Below are 18,835 nucleotides of genomic sequence, written 5' to 3' on the forward strand. Positions count from 1 at the left end.
TAATGAAAGCGAATGAAAAGTTTAATGATTCTGATGTAAATTTTAAAAACTTTAGTGACTAAAGTGAAAACATCCTAAAAGTTTAATGACCATCAGTGTAGGTTACCCGTTTTTATAGACACAATGCTAAAAGAATGTGTCAAAGGTTTGACTAAATAATATTTTTATCCCAACATTTTATTTTACGATAAAAATATTCTTAATATTTGACTAAATAGATACTTTTGTCCTTATTTTTTTTTGAACATTTTGATCCCAATATTTTATTTAAGGAAAAATAGACCCATATTTTAAAGCGTTAATTGTTTGTTGTCTAATAATTTCTATCCACAAATGGACAATTTTCTCCCAAAAAAATGTTTGAGATATAAATTTTCTAAAAGAAATAAAGACTAAAGTGATTATTTGATTATATATTATGGACATTATTTTATGATTATGGATTTTTTATAAATAAATTTGTGACATTTGAAACCATTTGTGAAAGAAAAAGAAAAACCACTACGTTTAAAGATAACACTATCAATTTTTCGGCATTGATCGCTCACACCCCTGGCATCTATAGTGCTCGAACTCAAGTCCTCAAGGAATAATATCAATTCTTTTACCACGAAGGTCACTTTAGTTCGTACATAATAAATATATTATTAAATCTTTAAATATACATTTTATGAATTTAAAATATTTAATATAATTACTATCAAAATTTAAAAACATTAATTATAAAAAATTTAATGAGAATTAATTTTAATAGGGCACAATAAATAATATAAAAAGTTATTTTGCATACGTTTCTTATTTATTTAAAAGATTTACGAGCATATATATATAGAAGTTCTCTTATTTAAAATTACTACAAAAACAAAAAGATTAGTCGGCGTTAAATATGGGGAAAATGCGTTTTCTATTAGTTAGTGCTATAGGCTGACCATTCTGAGACAAGCAAAATAAACTTAATAAACCAACCCGAGATGATTCAAGTGATATGTAGTTTGATATTATTTAAATAAGATCTTAAGTTCGAGTATTTATTTATGCAGGAAATTCTTATTGGGAGACTCACCCACCAAAATCGGGTGTGAGACGCAGATCAATCCGTATTAATCAAGATAAAGCCTTAAAAATTAGCTGATCTTATTCTCATATGTAATGGGGGTGAGGGGAGGTAAGGTAGTAAACTGCCCCCAACACCAAGTTGAGAGAAGCTTCCGTGGAAGACCTCCGACAGTCAGAATTATAAATTACCCACCGTGAGACTCGATCCCACGACCATAAGATTAAGAGCCTTGCGCTCTACCAACTGAGCTGGACGGACAATTCCATGATAAAGCCTTAAAATTAGAATTAAAAAAATAATAAACATAATAAAACAATTCATAAAGTCAACTGATATTTATTATTAATAAATTCTCTAAATATACGTATAGAGCTGAATTTTCCAATAGTTTGCGGTCAACCTACAGATCCTGAGAAATACAATTACAACCACTTTGATTTTCGTTTCGCAGATAAGAATAAGAGGAGAAATGTGATTTTTTGTCAATTAATACATTCTGATTTAAAAAGGCTGATAAATTCGTAGAATAAATCAATTCATGCGGTGGTTAGGAACCTATACTTTTGATTTGGTGGTCCAAATTTACATTCTTTGTGCTTATCTGTTTAGTTTATCCAGGACCTTCCTTCCTCCAGGGGACCATCCTTTCTGATATTTTTCAGTTTAAGCACAAATATTGTTTAGATTATTTTTTTATTAGTTTAAGGTGATCACGAATGATAGTATCTGCTTCAGAGACCTGTACCCATTTGATAATAAACGATTAAATTTTATAATAGTTGGTGCTCAAACTCGAGACATCTAGAGATAATAAATATTTTTTTAACCACTGAGGTAGCTTGGAAAGATTTACAAAAGTTTAGATTAGGGGTGTGTCGTAACCGGTTTTCGTCCGGGCACGAAGTTTTTACTTGGTGGGAAAAGTGATATGAATAAATGGTTTTTAAAATAATTTGGGAGTCGCCATCGGCCTTTTGGATCAGGTAGGTCGAATACCTAAAAATCATCCTTTAAAAGAGTTTTTAACAAAACATCGATTAAAAGATAAACTAATATGCGTTTTAACAAAAAATTCGTTCTTTTTAATAAATAAAAGGGATTCGTGGTCGGTTACGTTTAGGGAAGGATTAACACCCCTACAACGCCCAAAATTGGTACTTTTTAATTATAAATTGTCTCTATTATTAGAAATTTAAAAATTCAAAATATATTTAATTTATAATCCTATTATTTCAAAATTATAATTATGAAAAAAAATATATTAATAAAATATTTATTTATTTAGAAATATCAGAAAAGGACTTCTAGGTGCCTTAAGACAGCTCTTTTCTTCGATATTAAAAAATAATTAAAACAATTAATATATAATTTATAAAATAGGATATTTATTTATTTAAAAATATCAGAAAATGAACATCTAGTTGTTTTAAGACTGCCATTTCTTAATATTGAAAAATAAATATTAAAACAGGATTAAAATAAGTTAAAAGTAATTAAATAAGATTTTAATAAATAAAATAAATATTGTTTATTATATAAATATATATATTTATGGCTAAATAATAATAGTAATAATAATTAAAAGTAAACATATAAAATTAACATATAACTAAACAATAAATAAAATTAAAACTATATATTTAAAATAAATAAAACTTGTAAAAAAAAAAATTGAAATTATTGACTAAATTATAATCTAATAGAATTAAATACCTAATTCATAATTAATTATTTAAAATTTGAGTGACTAAACATGCTATTCTCCTTATTTATTAATTTAGTGACTAAACTAAAATTATATAAAATTCATATATCAAATTAAAAAAACATGCATTCGGGATTAAAAAATTAATTATTAAAATTAAAGGATTAAATCAGTAATTTACCTAAAATATTTATAATTACGGTTAAGGACTAAAATACATATATATAAAATTCGAATACCGAATTAAAAGGATCTAAAATTTGCTTTAGTGACTAAAATGTAAGGATTACAAACTAGGATGGCTGCGGAAAGGGTTTGGCCATGCACGAAATTACAGATATACCCCTCCCAAAACGGCGTCGTTTGGGAAGGGGTATTTATACCCGAAACGGCTGGCCCTTCGGGCCAGCTCTCTCATTTTTTCCTTTCTCTCTTCTCTCTTTAACTGAGAGAGCTTAGAAGCTCTCTCAACTCTCTCTTATTTTCCCTCATCGGAGGGAAATCAGAAGGCGGTCGGTCTCTATCTGGCATCGACTGCCGCCGCCGACCATCGTCAATGGTGGCCGGAAAATTACATATCTACCTCAAATTGAAGCCTGAAATTCCCTAAAGCCAAATCCGAAGATACTTTAGCTTAGATCACTACCAATACGTGTAGATCTAAGGTTCTTTACCTTCGACTTTTCGGTTTCAAAGACGTAGGGAGGCTCCGATGATAGCAGTTTCTTGGTAAGCCTCCTTTCCTCTTCTCCTTCTTTATTTGGCTGCTGTTGGGTGTTGTTGTTTGTTTTCTTTCGTTCCTCTTCTCTCTGTTTTACAGGTTTGGTGGCTTTATAGCCACCATGGTAATGGCCTCGAATCAGTCCAAAAGGGGCTCTTTGGTGAGTCACCATACTATGGTGGTGACTCACCATAGAGTTGTAGTGTGGAGGGGCAGCTGGATCTTCTGGAGCGTTCTGTTGAAGCAGTGGCAGTAGCTTCCTGAGGCGGCGGAGTGGTGGAAGCAAGGGAAGCGGTGATGTGGCCCTAGGGTATTCCTCTGGCACATCTGGGGACCGTTGGATCAAGGCCAGATCCAACGGTTGAGAAGAAAGGCGGCTGAGAGATGATGCTAAAACCTTAAGAGGGTTTAGGGTTTGTTATTAGGTTTGGGCCAGTCTGTTTGGGCCATAATTGGGCTCCGGGTATTGGGTATTGTAATCTGGGCCTGTTTGTAATAATAATAATATTAATAATAAAAATATATAATAAATAATAATAATATAATAATAATAATATAATTAAAACCGGGACAAAAATTTAGTGTCTACAGCTGCCCCTCTTTGCTTATTCTTGTGTTAACAAGAATAGAGCAAAGACGAAAAGACAATAAATTTTTGTTCAATTGACTTCTCCTGATTAAGATGGAAATGTTAAACAAGTTCTCCTCTGGGATTAGTTCTTCTTATTATGAACTTTTCCACTGGGGATGACAATTCATCTCATTCTGAGATGTAGTGTAGCAAAAGGTTGAATAAATTATTCTCCTTCTTCAGATGAGTTCTTCTCATTATGAACACTTCTGGAAATGTTGATGTTGATCTATCTCCTTCCGTGATAGAGTCATACAAAAGGCTGAACAAATTCTTCTCATTATGAACTTCTTCTCCTCTTTAGATGAGTTCTTCTTATTATGAACTCTTTCTGGCAATACTGATCCATCGAATGATGAAATCGAGCAAAAAGTTGAACAAATTCTTCTCATTATGAATTCCTTCTTTCTTCTTCAGATGAGTTCTTCTCATTATGAACTCTTCTTTCTTCTTCAGATGAGTTCTTCTCATTATGAACTTTCTCTGGAAAAGCTGATCCATCAAGTGATGGATTTGAGCAAAAGGTTGACCGAATTCTTCTCATTATGAATTTCTTCTTCCTTCTTCAGATGAGTTCTTCTCATTATGAACTTTCTCTGGAAATGCTGATCCATCAAGTGATGGATTTAAGCAAAAGGTTGAACAAGTTCTTCTCATTATGAACTTCTTCTTCCTTCTTCAGATGAGTTCTTCTCATTATGAACTTTCTCTGGAAAAGCTGATCCATCAAGTGATGGATTTAAGCAAAAGGTTGAACAAGCTCTTCTCATTATGAACTTCTTCTTCCTTCTTCAGATGAGTTCTTCTCATTATGAACTTTCTCTGGAAAAGCTGATCCATCAAGTGATGGATTTGAGCAAAAGGTTGAACAAGCTTTTCTCATTATGAACTTCTTCTTCCTTCTTCAGATGAGTTCTTCTCATTATGAACTCTACCTGGTAATGCTGATGACCCGAAGGTTTTGAAAACATCAAAAAGCTCCCGAAGGCTTTTTGGAAATATCATGCACTGTAGGACTTACAGATGACCCTAAGGCTTTGAAAACATCAAAAAGCTCCCGAAGGCTTTTTGGAAACATCATGCACTGCAGGACTTACAGATATGGGAAATAGTTTACTAAGTAAGAAACTATGGAAATCATTTTCTTACTATTCAACAATTTCATTTTCAGAAAAGATTGAATAAGAAACTATGGAGAATCGTTTTCTCATTCTTTTTCAAAATAACTTGTTGATTGGGTAACATGCCCCATTTCAAAATAATTCGAAATATCTGTCTTAAGCGAAACAAATCTTTGTTTTAAGAAAAACAATCTCAAGTGAGATAAAGTTCTGTTTCGAGTGAAACTGTCTCAAGCGAGACAAATTTTGTTTTAAGAAAAACAATCTCAAGTGAGATAAAGTTCTGTTTCGAGTGAAACTGTCTCGAGCGAGACAAAGTTCTGTTTCGAGTGAAACTGTCTCGAGCGAGACAAAGTTCTGTTTTAAGAAAAACAATCTCAAGTGAGATAAATTGTTGTTTCGAGGGAAACTTTCTCAAGCGAGAAAAATTTTGTTTTAAGAAAAACAATCTCAAGTGAGATAAATTTTATTTGAAAACATCCTGCATTGTAGGTCTTATGGATGTGGAAATAGTTTACTAAGTAAAAAACTAAGAAAATCGTTTTCTTAATTTTCAACAATTTCATTTTAGAAAAGATAAAATGAGAAACTATGGAAATCGTTTTCTCATTATTTTTCAAAATAACATGTTGATTGAGTAACATGACCCAATCTCAAGATAATGCTCATTCTTGTGGATTACGTCCATATATTCTTCAGATGTTTGCATGATTCCTGTATTTGCGGTTTTGACTTCTACCTTCTTCTTGTAAGGTATTTTCATCATGAATCTTCTTGTTCTTACGAAGGTCTGTAAAACTTCATGTTTGAATGCACTCAGATGTATCAATGTAATGCATTTTCTATTGTGCAAATGATGTTCTTATGAATGCATGAATGTTGATGCAATCTTCATTTGACTTCAAAGTGGTGAAGTGGTTCTCCTTCACTTCATTATTTATTGCCAGGGTTACCTCTGGATATCAGTGTAGAAACTTATGCTATCAAGCTTGCATTTCTACAGAATCATCTGATCAACTTGTATCTTGGTGCCTTCTTTGTTTCATTTAAGTCTCAGAAGAAATGTTTCATTTGTGGAACTCTTGCCGTAGTCAGAACTAGGATTTTGATGCCCTATTTTATCTTTGGTAACACCGGTTTTCTTTGTCTGGATTTGTGTAGAAATCCAATAAAGCTTTCATCTTTGAAAAGAGAATCTATTATCTTTGAAAAGAGAATTTATCATCTTTGAAAAGAGAATCTATCATCTTTGAAGAGTGTAGATGTAGATATGTCTGACTCAGCGGGGATTAATTAGGAGAGTAGAGTCTGTTCTGATTTGACTCTTGAAACAGATCATAAGAAAGATTTATCCTAATTCCTTTCATGTCTCCACATTTAATTGGTTCTCGAACAAAGCAACTTGGACCATATCATGTCGAGATGCTTAACCACAACCTGTCGTTCAACTAGTTTCTTGTGGTTAAAATTTTAGCTCTCCTTCTATGGAAAGAAATCTTCATCATATCTCATCTTATAATCTTGAAGTTGAAGAAGACAAACTTCATCTTGGATCAAAAATGGAAACCATATGATCACAACATTGGTTCAACATCAGAATAACTGGTTCGTAAAACATTTGACAACACATGCATCCTTTTCTGTGGCTTTTGCTCAGATGTTTGTAAAGTATTTGACAACACGTTCATCCTTTTCTGTGGCTTTTGCTCAGATGTTTGTAAAGTATTTGACAACACATTCATCCTTTTCTGTGGCTTTTGCTCAGATTTCTCAATCATTGAAGTTCTTTGCCTAGTATTCAAAGCTTTTGTATGATGTCACAAGATCACTTGAGAACAAAACTTAATGGGGATTCAAGTGTGATGTTGGTATGACCAAAAAGTTGGTCAAGTCTACAAAATGTGCTGGTGTAGAATTGAATAGGAGACACTAATTGATCTCGATATCATCTTAGGCAAGAGCAAGTGTAATACTGATCACGTTTTCTTCTGTAATGAGTTTTGTAGATAGTAGAAACACTTCAGCTATAGGATCCATATACAGAAAGATATTCATGGATTTCTTGCTGCTGGGGATGAAACGCACATGATAAACCCCAAAAATTTAGTTCAGCCTGGCTGGCAATGATAACCCCAATAATAACGGGAATAACAGTAATATAAGTGAGTTGAGTCTCCCTTTTCAATGTCATCAAGTAAGCAAAAACTGATGTGAAAAACAGTTTCATAATCCCAACAGTATGATTGAAACTAACTGTCAGGAATCTCAAAGAAATATTTTCAATTATCACCGACACACAAAAGGCCAAATTCACAGCTGAGATCATGAGGAACTGATCCTTGGATTGAATGGTCTACAAGGGGACCATCTTTATTCATGCAACCGTGATGTAGCTTAACAAAGAACACGTTGTCATGTGACACATGCTCAAGAAGATTGGGTATTTGAAACCATACTTGCTGAGTAAATATTTGTTCAACAACAAGACCCTGATATAATTGCCTAATGAATGAAGCAATTATGTATAGTCAGCTCGACTGCCACTGTTTTATCATTTTCATTCTTCATATCTTTCTGTCTCATTGGAAATATTTTCTCAAATCAATGATCTTTAACACATGATGATATGGGCCTTCAGCATGTCCCAGCATTGCTGATACGAATGTTCAAAAATGCATCAACAATCCTAATTCTGATTGAAATGGGCTTTCAGCATGCCCCGACATTTGCTTCTTGTTAATCTGAGCCTTCAAAATGCCCCACATGGATCTGTCTGAATGAACCTTTAAAATCCCCCAACAATTGTTGATACAGATGTTAAAAGTGTGCTCAACATTACTTCTTGTTGAGTTGAGCCTCCAAGAATGCCCAAATATTCATATTGTTGTGAGCCTTCAAAATGCCCCAATATTCTATTTCTGGTTGAAAATGGGCCCTCAAGATGTCCCTCTAGATTTTTCTGATTCACTCTCAATGTATGTTTGACTGAAATGTCATGATCCCCACAAGGTCCAATTTTGACAATGAACTGTTGTAGGTACTTGTGGCTTTATTCATGCCCCAAATCTGTTTATCTTGAATACTCTCATTATGGTGTCACTAAACAGTAGTATTGTCAAGTAACTAGAGAAATTCTCTTCATGTTGTCACAAACTTAAGAAGTATTCAATCATTCTGACAGAAACGTCTGAGATACGTGTCTTCTGAATGAGGTGACCATTTTCTGTATCTGGAGGGATTTAGTCAGACAGAGCAGTATAAATTGCTTGGTAATCCGTTCCAGGCTGACACAGTGGCTTATCATCTTTCAGTGAAGGCCATCTCTGAAATATACTTTTTTGTGGGAGAGAAACCAATTTATGCGAACAGTAATTTGATGAAATAGCAAGATTACATATACAGTGGTACATGCTCTTGAAAAATCTGCACCCATGCAACATGTTGATTCTGATAACAACTCATCTGATTATGAAGCGATCTTTCAGGATGATTTCACAAATATTGATAGTTCTTCTGATATCTAGGAAATCCTAAATTCTGATTCTGATGAGGAGAATAAACTGTTATTCTTGACAAAAATGGGGTACTCAGAGGTTGAGGCTTCAATAACCATGGAGAGATATGGTATGGATTCATCAATTGCAGAGTTGACAGATTTTATATGTGCTGCTCAAATGGCTAAGGCTACTGATGCACTTCTTATGGTAGAAGATAGGAATTCATTATGCAATGACCCCAATTACAAGCAAAGGCGAAACTTGGGCTATGATTTGTGGAAAAGGAAGAAGCAGAGGAAGCTTGAAAAGAAGCTTCTTAATGAAGATGATCATGTTCATCTTTCAAATCCAATGATTGGTTTTGAGGTTCTTACCGAACCAGATCAGATAACTCAAAGAACACTTCCAAAAGATGTTATTGGGTCTCCTTATTTCTACTATGAGCAAATTCATCTTTCAAATCTAATGATTGGTTTTGAGGTTCATACTAAATCAGATCAGATAACTCAAAGAACACTTCCAGAAGATGCTATTGGGTTTCCTTATTTCTACTACGAGAACGTGACACTTGTTCCAGTTAATGTTTGGATTGGAATATCAGAGTACTTATTCGATGTAGAGCCAGACTTTGTATATTCGAAGCATTTTCATGCTGCTACACTGAAAATGGGCTATATTTATAATCTGCCAATTGAGAACAGATTTCCCCTTATCTGCCTTCTCATTGCACCATACATGATGCTTTTCCATTGACAAAATGGTGGCCTTCATGAGATCCAAGAACAAGGTTGAACTATTTACAAACATGTACAAGAAGTGCCAAATTGACAGAAAGGATCTGCAAGGTTCTTAAAGCTTGTGATGATGAGCCATCTTCGAGTATCCATAAGTATATTCTTGATGAATGCCGAAAATGGAATCTAGTATGGGTTGGAAGGAATAAAGTTGCTCCACTTGAACCTGATGAGGTGAAAATGCTTCTAGGTTTCCCTAAAAACCATACACGAGGAGGAGGATCTGCTAGAAACATGTTCCCCTAGGATATCAATGTCCTGTCTCTTTTCTCTGGAATCAGTTATGCAAAGATTGCCTTCTATTGTCTTGGCATATCTTTGAAAACAGATGTGTAAGAACTGAATGATAATCAGTTGGAGCAATTGATGAGTAGATTTTTCGAATTCGACCTTGTTGTCGGTGGCATCCCGTGTAACAACTTTAATGGAAGCACTAAACATCATCAAGATGGACTCGAGGATTTTTGTTGGTGCATTTTCTTGCAATGACTGCTATGACAACTGTATCTTCTGCTCCTCCAATATATCCCACTTTTTTCGAATCATGGAACGGTTTAGTTGACGGTAAAACTGGTCATCTTCAACTTTTGGAATCTTGTAACCAATATTACCCTATATAAAAGGCCTATAAGGGTAGATTCTGTTCCAATGTCTTATTCTGTGACATAAGTCCTCAAATTCAAATTCAGTAATCTTCTAAAGGACATAATGAATATCATCTTGACAAAGAAAGTGATCGGCATAGAAGAAACAACAATGATGTATCAAGACTTGAGCCAGCATCACTGTATAACCAGAGTGCAGGTAGTGACTTGTTCATGGCTCTATGATGTAATCTTATAGAGAACATGAATTAATGGTTGGGAAAAATAATTTGTCTGGTGATGCTTATCGACCTCAACATGAGATAAACGATAATCTTTCTTGATGAGCTGCTAATAATGTCATAGGAGAGTGTCACAAGTTCAATTCTCCAGACTTTCTGGCTTCTTGGACCACTGGCTTTCAAAAATGTGAAGTGCTTCATTATTCTGGCCTCGTTCATTCTTTTGTTTCTACAACAGAAGTAGAATAAACAACAATTGCTTTAAGGACCTTCCTCATTTGAGACTGTCCTGTTTGAAAATGTTTTTTTTTCTTCTCCTTTCTTTATCAAATAATGAAAGAATTTTGCAAAGTCATGCACTTCTCAAGTTCACAATAGAATCAAATCATAAATAATGAGTTTAATGAATATCAAAAAAATCAACTACACTTTTAAATCATTCAAAAATCATAGTCCTATAGCAAGTGTCAAAAATATTGACTGATTTAATGTATAGGTTGGTTCTGGTAAAGTAAGTTCTTTCAAGTTGGTTCAGTATGTCGCTTCGGGCTTCCACTAACTTGAAGAAATGGTTGTTATGCTCATCTTGTAGAGATACTTCTTGATTCCAGAATCTCAGGAACGTCTTTTGGGATGTGCGGTGCTTCATTTAAGAGCTTAAGATCATCTCTTATGTCGTTTGTTGCACCATTCAATATTCGAGCTGCCTTTTTAGGTTTTCAACTCGAATCCTCCTTTGGTTCTAAGATGTTATTTAAAAATTTACATCTTGAACCCCCCTTTTATCATTTTTCATATCATGCATTAAGGATTTTAAAAACTAATTTTTGCAAATAAAAATCAATCTTGAAAGGCGGAATGAATTCTGAAGATATTCTCTTTTACTTAGAAATCCATGTATGATTAAAATGGACTTTTCAGGTACGTAACGTAGGCCATAGCTTATGGTTACGAAAAAAAAGGATAAAAAAGCCCAAATAAGTGTTTAAGGGTAATCAAACCAAGGATCAATTCATTCTGATGCCATCAATCTTGTTTTGTTTGACTTGGATCTGCCTTGCTGGGGATTTTTTCATCATCTGGATCCCTCTAGACTGCCAAATTTTGGATTCATTTCCATTTTCTCATATCTCCAACATTTCTTGCTCTTCTTGTTTGTACTTGATCAACCTTGTAACTTGAGGCTCAATAAGTCACCCATCTTGATTCAATTTTCCTTCTTTTTTTTTCTTTTTCTTTTTCTTTTTGTTTTGTTTTGTTTTTTTTCTTTTTTTTTCTTTTTTTTCTTCTTCTTTCTTTGTTGGATGAGTATAATACTTCAATTGCTTTGAGCACCTCATTTTCATTTTGCATTTTGGAGATTTTCCATTATTCTTGATTGGATTGATCTTCAAGCACTCTGTATTTGACATACCTTGTAGTTCAAAACTTTCTTGACTTCATGGAAACTTGTCTTTGTAATAAAACTATATTGACAATCTTTATTCTTGTGAGCAAATATCCTTCACTTTACCCCCCCAATGTAGAGGGTGATCCTTGGTTAGGGTTGAATCAGAAGAAAAATCATTCAGGCTCAAGTGGGGACAACAAATGATATATATATATATATATATATATATATATATATTTAAAAGGATAAATGAAACAATGTCGTTCATCATCTCATACACAGAAACCTTTGTAAAAAGAGGTATCTCCAGGGGGATGAATATTCAAGATTAACTTTATTTACATGAAAACAATGTAATTAATGCATGATATATTTATTTCAATCAATCACCTTTTCCTTCTTCTTTGAGTATGTCCCAATCACTCGAAATTATCTTCGATAAGTTGGTCCATGATGCCTCATCTCATCTCTTATTGCAGGAAAATTCACGGATAATTGAAAGTTTGGTGGTATTGTGTTTGGAAGGTCAAATGTGTGACTTTTAAGGTCATATATATATGGTGGAAGGGGTAATATCATAAACCAGTAAACATATGGATTTGGTCTTTCAAAAATAGGTAGAGATATTTCTTCAGAGTCACAGATAATCGTAATGTCAGGATTTGGTTTTGTAAGGATCAAGTAATTGGCGTTGGATGGGATATGAAAGATATAATTTTACCACTTGCCAAAGATCTATAACTCTTGAAAAATTAAAAGAATATTTAATCTAATTGATACTCAAAAATTTCAAGATTAAAACTTAATTACTTGCTTATAACCATAAAAGAAACATAAATTTATTTATTGCACAAAAGAGCGGAGAAAAGGAACAAAAAACAAGTTCAAACAAGATGCTGAAAGTAGAAAGGTACTACAATGGTAGATAACACTTCCACTTGTTTATGCATCATTACTCCTCTAATGTTGGGTGTGTACTTGGAACAGGATTTTTATCCTTATTTGCCCCCCATTTCTTGATCATATCTTGTGTCAAGACTCCCTTGTCGACGAGCGTCTCTATTTCTTTTAACAGTGACCAACAGTTCCCTGTTGAATGTCCAGATACCCCCAAGTGAAAATTACAGAAGCTATTTTGATCATAGCAATGGGCATAAGGCTTTGGTGACACCTTCACCAATCTTGGTGTAATATATTGACCTTTAACCAAATGAGGGTACAGGTCTGAGATAGATTCTTGAAACACCTTCAGAGTTTTTCTTGCTCGCGAGGCTATCACCTTCTTTGATCGTTCTGAACGACTGAATGCTCTCATGTTATCGAGGGGGTTCTGGGTGCTCATTTCAGCTATAATTGGGGTAGTGTTCACCAGACTCCTTAGATTGCCCATTGGGACCAAATCTTGAAGCTATCTTAAATTACCATGCTCTCTAATAGGTTCTTGATCATCAGACACTATCACATCGAACTCATCATTATCATTCAAAACCTTATTCACAGCATTCACAGCGGGATCCTTTAAGGGTTTCTCTCCATGGAGTACAACATTTTTCAGGTCCATCAGTTTTGTCATTTGCTCTTTTGAATCATTATGGGATTTTTTTACTTGATCAATCATTTCTTGTTGAGTCTTGATAAGTTGCTCTTGTAGTTTCTCAATTCTACCAACCCTTGCTAAAATCTCATTCATGGTTCTTATCCTTGTTTAGGAAGACCAAGTTAGCCCCACTTTGATTTCAGAAATTCTGTCATGGAATCCTCCACGAATTACTCTCATGTTTTCATGTTTAAATGTATATAAAATAATTTAAAACCAAATGCAATTATGTAAAAATGAAAATGTAAATACAAACATAAAAAATACAAATGTAAATGCAAATGTAAATATGTGAATGTAACAATAAAAATGCAAATTGTGCAATACAAAAGCAAACATAAAAGTATAAATGCAAAAATGAAAAATGCAAAGATGCAAAATGCAAATGTATGTATGAAAAGGTGTTACTCAAGAATGATCATCTTAGAACAGATTTCATTGAACACAAAAGTTTCGGTACATCAAACAAAACTTTTACATGTATGGGATATCTTTCAGTCCTAACTTCTCTAAGGCCAAGTTAATTTCCATTTATGCTCAATAGTTGAATTATCAGTCTGCTTCAATTCCTCGTAAAATCAGGTTGATCTATCAGCTTATGGGTTATATTGCTTGTCTGGACTGCAGCTTCTTCCATGACATTCTCTTTCATCTTCTGTATCAATTCTTGGAGTTACTTATTTTCCACAAGATCTTCATATAAGTTGCAGTTCTTTTTCAGCTTGGTGACCCCTGTTATCCACTCTTCTAGGGTACTTCCTAGGCCAGCATTTTGAAAGGCTTGACTGATCTTCTGAAAATCTTCATGCATGGTTTTCATTTATGTGCTCAATTTCTTGTTTTGGTCGTTCAAGTCCTTCAAATAACATGCTTGAGCTTTATAAAAACCTCCACTACTCTGAATGTCCCGACTGATACTCTTACTGTAGACTACTTTTGGTATCAATCTGGTAGAATCTTTGTGTAATACTTTTGGTATTAATATAACCGGTTCTCTATGTACAAAACTTCCCTCGATCCTCATAGTTTCTTCAGGATGTCTTTCCTTGGCTGCATCATATTTTGTTTGATCATAAAACTTTTTGTCTATTTACGATTTCTTTCCAATATGATGAACAGTCTTTCCAGTAAACACCTTTTGGTTATGCCATGATCATGCAATGCAAACAAAAGAAATCAATATGAACAGATTAGAGCAATGTAACATGCATGAAAAAATAAGAAAAAATAGAATAGTTAGTACCAACTAATGGAAAAAAATCTATCTATCAAGGTATAAATCTTAACCTCATGCTTTCTAGTTCCATGCTTTGTTTGGAAAATTTAACCTAACCGCATGATTTCTAGTTCGCATGCATTTATTCAGGAAAAAGAAAAGGAAATAAAATAAATTAAAAGCTAGAGCTTATTTCTCCTTTGTGTATACCTACTGACAAAATTTCGGCATGGTTTCAGATCGGGAGAGTTTCTAGGGTTTATTATATGCAGGTTTTCAGTTCTAGGAGTAAAGATACTCGAACTGTCCTTGTTAATGCCCCCTTGGGCTGTCAAACCCTCAATCCTAGTCTATTACAGACTTAAGCGGATCGAGTTCAATTCGAGGGGACACATTTCTCTATGACTGACATGGAGAATAAATTCTCACGAAGACATAGAGCATATGAACCCTGAAAGTTACTTGCTAGGTTTGACACGGAGAATAAATTCTCACGAAGACGTCGCTTTCACTCCCACTTAAAAGGGACAAACTCAATTATAGAGCTTTATGTTATGCAATGCAAGTGTTGTGTGTGAGGAGAAATGTTCAAACCTCTAACAAATAAATAATAAAATTTAATATTTGAAAATAAAGCATTAAATAACATATAAATATTATGAAAATAATAAGTATATATATAAAAATTTTGAAAAGAAAGAATTAAAAATTAAATATATGAATTTTTAATTTTCTAATTGATAGAGACAATTAATAATTGGTTTTAAAGTTTGACCGGTCCCCAGCGGAGTCGCCAAGCTGTCGTAACCGGTTTTCGTCCGGGCACGAAGTTTTTATTTGGGGGGAAACGTGATATGAATAAATGGTTTTTAAAATAATTTGGGAGTCGCCATCGGCCTTTTGGATCAGGTAGGTCGAATACCTAAAAATCATCTTTTAAAAGAGTTTTTAACAAAACATCGATTAAAAGATAAACTTATATGCGTTTTAACCAAAAATTTCTTCTTTTTAATAAAATAAAAGGGATTCGTGGTCGGTTACGTTTAGGGAATGATTAGCACCCCTACAAAGCCCAAAATTGGTACTTTTTAATTATAAATTGTCTCTATTATTAGAAATTTAAAAATTCAAAATATATTTAATTTATAATCCTATTATTTCAAAATTATAATTATGAAAAAATATATATTAATAAAATATTTATTTATTTAGAAATATCAGAAAAGGACTTCTAGGTGCCTTAAGACAACTCTTTTCTTCGATATTAAAAAATAATTAAAACAATTAATATATAATTTATAAAATATGATATTTATTTATTTAAAAATATTAGAAAATGGACATCCAGTTGTTTTAAGACTGTCATTTCTTAATATTGAAAAATAAATATTAAAACAGGATTAAAATAAGTTAAAAGTAATTAAATAAGATTTTAATAAATAAAATAAATATTGTTTATTATATAAATATATATATTTATGGCTAAATAATAATAGTAATAATAATTAAAAGTAAACATATAAAATTAACATATAACTAAAATAATAAATAAAATTAAAACTATATATTTAAAATAAATAAAACTTGTAAAAAAAATAAAAATTGAAATTAGTGACTAAATTATAACCTAATAGAATTAAATACCTAATTCACAATTAATTATTTAAAATTTGAGTGACTAAACATGCTATTCTCCTTATTTATTAATTTAGTGACTAAACTAAAATTATATAAAATTCATATATCAAATTAAAATAAATTAAAAACATTCATTCGGGATTAAAAAATTAATTATTAAAATTAAAGGATTAAATCAGTAATTTACCTAAAATATTTATAATTACGGTTAAGGACTAAAATACATATATATAAAATTCGAATACCGAATTAAAAGGATCTAAAATTTGCTTTAGTGACTAAAATGTAAGGATTACAAACTAGGATGGCTGCAGAAAGGGTTTGGCCATGCAAGAAATTACAGATATACCCCTCCCAAAACGGCGTCGTTTGGGAAAGGGTATTTATACTCGAAACGGCTGGCCCTTCGGGCCAGCTCTCTCATTTCTTCCTTTCTCTCTTCTCTCTTTAACTGAGAGAGCTTAGAAGCTCTCTCAACTCTCTCTTATTTTCCCTCATCGGAGGGAAATCAGAAGGCGACCGATCTGTATCCGGCATCGACTGCCGCCGCCGGCCACCGTCAATGGTGGCCAGAAAATTACATATCTACCTCAAATTGAAGCCCGAAATTCCCTAAAGCCAAATCCGAGGATACTTTAGCTTAGATCACTACCAAAACGTGTAGATCTAAGGTTCTTTACCTTCGACTTTTCGATTTCAAAGACGTAGGGTGGCTCCGATGATAGCAGTTTCTTGGTAAGCCTCATTTCCTCTTCTCCTTCTTTATTTGGCTGTTGTTGGGTGTTGTTGTTGTTTGTTTTCTTTCGTTCCTCTTCTCTCTGTTTTACAGGTTTGGTGGCTTTATAGCCACCATGGTAATGGCCTCGAACCAATCCAAAAGGGGCTCTTTGGTGAGTCACCATACTATGGTGGTGACTCACCATAGAGTTGTAGCGTGGAGGGGCAGCTGGATCTTTTGGAGCGTTCTGTTGAAGCGGTGGCAGCAGCTTCCTGAGGCGGCGGAGTGGTGGCAGCAAGGGAAGCGGTGACGTGGCCCTAAGGAAATGATACCCTAGGGTTTCCTCTGGCACATCTGGGGACCGTTGGATCAAGGCCAGATCCAACGGTTGAGAAGAAAGGCGGCTGAGAGATGATGCTGAAACCCTAAGAGGGTTTAAGTTTTGTTATTAGGTTTGGGCCAGTCTGTTTGGGCCAGAATTGGGCTCCGGGTATTGGGTATTGTAATATGGGCCTGTTTGTAATAATAATATTAATAATAAAAATATATAATAAATAATAATATAATAATAATAATAATAATATAAATAAAACCGGTAAAAAAATTTAGTGTCTACAGGGTGACTCCTCCGTCCAAGGTTAAAGCATACCTATGACCCAATTGAGATTTATATAGGAATTTACAAATTTTCCACCAAGAGTGATGGTGGTAGAATTCGAACTTGACCTTACAAGCTCAAATTCTAAAATCTCAACCACTTGTGCCAACACTCGTTGACTATCACTGAAGTGGCTTGATTCATGGATTACTCCGATTTTTTTTAAATTAATTAGTTATGTCCAACAATTAATATTTATTCAAACACAAATATATATATATATATATAATGTCCTACATAAATGCGTGGTGATTGAATCAACTCATGTCACCTAGTTTGCTCAACTAACAGGCCCGACCCAATACATGTATCAGATGGGCCTTAGCTCAGGGCAACATATTTGAGGGGGGCATCAGTATTCTAGTACTTATAGTGTGTATATATATATTTGACCCAAAAAATTAGCCCTAAACACCTTGTAGGTTTTGATTTGTACAAGTATTGATATTGTTTGACTATAATTTCTATTACATTTTTGTTTTAAAAAACTTATTTATGTTTTGTCTGTTATACGGTACAAGTATAAGGGCATAAAATTATTATCTCACCCAAGGAATTAAAACTCATTGAACCGGCCTTGTCAACTAACAACATTGATTTGTGATGGTATGCAACACCCCCATTATTGATTAGCCTTGAAAACATAGCAGCTTACAAATGCTTGTTATGCAAGCAAATTGAATGATAAAGTAGGCACAGATACCTGCAACAGCTTCTATGGGTTTTGTCATTATTCATGGTTACAACTTTCGGGATCATCTTCTGTTGTTGTAAACAATAACCATGAAAAGAAAATGGAACATCAACATGGAATAAATAGAACTAGTACAACGGTAAAGAAAAAACAAAAAAGTACTTGAGATAAACCCATCAAGTAGTCTCAATAGTAAAAGACAGCTTTTGTTCATCATGAAGTAGAATAACGGTTTTGCAACACATACTTTACTACTACATAAAACGAAACCACAATCCCAACCGACGGGCCAGCACGCCCAACACGAGGACCTATTCCAGTAAAAAGGCCCCTCATCCCTCCATCCCTGTTTACAAAACTAAACAAACCGTGATTGATATCCCTCATTCCTAATTATACAAGCAGTTTAGACTAGAGATGGGCACACGATCTGAATTTGATGAATCCCGATCTGATTTAATCTGATCAGGTCTGATTTTTTTTAAAATTTTTGGTTTTGGGTCGGGTCGGATTCAGGTTTAGGGTGAAAAATACTCGACCCATCCTGATCCGAAAAATAATATAATTTTATC

This window comes from Hibiscus syriacus, unplaced genomic scaffold (assembly GCF_006381635.1).
Source record: "Hibiscus syriacus cultivar Baekdansim isolate YM2019G1 unplaced genomic scaffold, ASM638163v2 tig00015426_pilon, whole genome shotgun sequence".
NCBI lineage: Eukaryota > Viridiplantae > Streptophyta > Magnoliopsida > Malvales > Malvaceae > Hibiscus > Hibiscus syriacus.